Raw genomic sequence first — 2,507 nt, 5'->3', positions numbered from 1 at the left:
ATTAAATTCTATAAACAATCTCTTAAAGAGAAGAGGAAAATGAAATGAAAATGAATACAAAACTCAGTTTAGGAGAGATTGAGTGATTTGCCAAAGAATACCATTAAGGGTAAAGTAACAGGGTGAGAACAGTATTTCAGAAGATGAGTACTTAAAGAGGAGGAGAGGGGCACCTGGGTGGCTCAGTCAGTTAAGCGTCCACCTCTCTGTTTCAGTTCAGGTCCTGATTTCAGGGTCATGAGATCACCCCGAATCGGGCTCCGTGCTCAGCCCAGAGTTCTTGAGATTCTCTCTCTCCCTCTGCCTCTGCTCCTCCTGCTCATGTTCTCTCTAAATAAATAAATAAATAAATCTTTTAAAAAGTAAAATAAAAAATAAAGATGACTAGAAGTGTAGCTTAGTGCTATAGCATTTAATATAATATTTCTTAAAATGGGTTTACAGAAGTCTTTTGGGGGCACCTGGGTGGCTCAGTCGTTAAGCGTCCGCCTTCGGCTCAGGTCATGATGCCGGGGTCCTGGGATCGAGCCCCGCATCAGGCTCCCTGCTCAGCGGGAAGCCTGCTTTCCCTCTCGCACTCCGCCCTGCTATGTTCCCTCTTCACTGTGTCTCTCTCTGTGAAATAAATAAACAAAATCTTAAAAATAATAATAATAATAATAAGTCTTTTGATATCTATTTCAAAAAATAGTTTCTGGGGCGCATTTTCGGCTGGTTTGATTCATCCATTTTGAAGAGACGGGGAAGCGGGGGGCTCGTCTGATTAAGGGGCCCTGAACCAAGAAGCAGCGGAGTTTGAAAGGCAGTGGCCCCATCCACGAAGTTGTGGGGGGTGGGGCGCAGAGCACGCGGGGTGGGGGTGGTCCTGGTCTTTGGCTTCTCAACTCAGTCCTGTTTCGACAGCGAACATGTCTCGGCCTGTCAGAAATAGAAAGGTCATTGATTATTCAGTTTCAGGTATCTGATGATGCTGATGAAGATTATGGAAGAGATTCAGGCCCTCCAGCTAAGAAAATTCGGTCATCTCCTCAAGAAGCTAAAAGAGGCGATCTGGAAAGAACTCACAGTATAGTGGGGACTCTGAAGAAAAAGATGTGAAAACCAAAAAGGATGATTCTCATTCAGCAGAGGACAGCGAAGATGAAAAAGAAGATCATAAAAATGTGTGCCAGCAACCGCAGGCCGCCTCTAAGGCAGCTTCTAAACAGAGAGAGATGCTCATGGAAGATGTGAGCAGTGAAGAAGAGAAAAAGAGGAGGATGAGGCACCATTCCAGGAGAAAGATTCCCGCAGCGATGAAGAATTCCTAATGGAAGACAATGATGATAGTGACTATGGCAGTTCAAAAAAGAAAAACAAAAGGATGGTTAAGAAGTCTAAACCTGAGAGAAAATAAAAGAAAATACCCAAGTCCAGGCTAAAGGCCACAGTGATGCCAAGCCCTGTGAAAGGCAAAGGGAAGGTGAGTCACCCCACAGCTTCAAAGGCATCAGAGGAAAAGACTCCTTCTCCCAAAAAAGAAGACTAGGAACCAGAAAGCCCTGCAGAAAAGAAGCCCTCCGCAAGACCTCCACCTGAGAAACTGGGGGAGGAAGGGTCTGAAGATGAACCCCAGTCTGGGGAGGATTAAAAAGTGATGACGGTTTGGGGAGAGATTTTATTTAAACAAGAGGGAAAAAAAAGAAAACAAAAGAAAAAAGAAAAAGAGGAAAAAAAAGAAAACCTACTTAAGATAGAACATGGTTTTGGCTATGGCTTGACTCATGGGCTTTCAATGCCTTTTTTCCTTTTCTTGAAAATAACATTCTCTCTCTCTCTCTCTCTTTTTTTTTTTTTTTAAAAAAACCTTTTTAATTTTATTTTCCCTTTTTTTTTTTTTAAAGATTTTTTTTTTTTTTTTATGAGAGACAGAGAGAGAGAGAGAGAGAGAGGCAGAGGGAGAAGCAGGCTCCCAAGGAGCAGGGAGCCTGATGTGGGACTCGATCCCAGGACCCTGGGATCATGACCTGAGCCAAAGGCAGACGCTTAACCATCTGAGCCACCCAGGAGCCCTAATTTACCTTTTTGTCTATTGGTCCTCTCTTTGCCATCACCCCTCCTTCCCACCCCTTTCCATTGAAAGCCATGTCAAAATAATCACTGGATTGACTGCTTCACCTTTTTATTTTTAATGGAAGGTATACCACAGTTGTAAAGCAATAAGATTTGAGATGAACACTATGGAAATTTTACTTTTTGCTAAATGATAGCAAGTTGAACCGTAATCAAAAAACATAGAAGTGTTTTCATTAAAAATGATTGCTTCTTGGGCGCCTGGGTGGCTCAGTTGGTTAAGCGGCTGCCTTCGGCTCGGGTCATGATCCTGGAGTCCCGGGATCGAGTCCCGCATCGGGCTCCCTGCTCGGCAGGGAGTCTGCTTCTCCCTCTGACCCTCCCCCCTCTCGTGTGCTCTCTCTCTCTCTCTCTCTCTCACTCTCTCAAATAAATGAATAAATAAAATCTTTAAA

At 43.6% G+C, this 2,507-nt stretch overlaps 1 pseudogene; it reads left to right on the top strand.

Moving 5' to 3' along the window:
- Positions 1-908: 908 nt before the first annotated feature.
- Positions 909-1,630, top strand: LOC110591524 (annotated as a pseudogene).
- Positions 1,631-2,507: the final 877 nt, after the last annotated feature.

This window comes from Neomonachus schauinslandi, chromosome 2, assembly GCF_002201575.2.
Source record: "Neomonachus schauinslandi chromosome 2, ASM220157v2, whole genome shotgun sequence".
NCBI classification, from domain to species: domain Eukaryota; kingdom Metazoa; phylum Chordata; class Mammalia; order Carnivora; family Phocidae; genus Neomonachus; species Neomonachus schauinslandi.
This window is presented reverse-complemented; position numbering and strand designations above follow the sequence as displayed.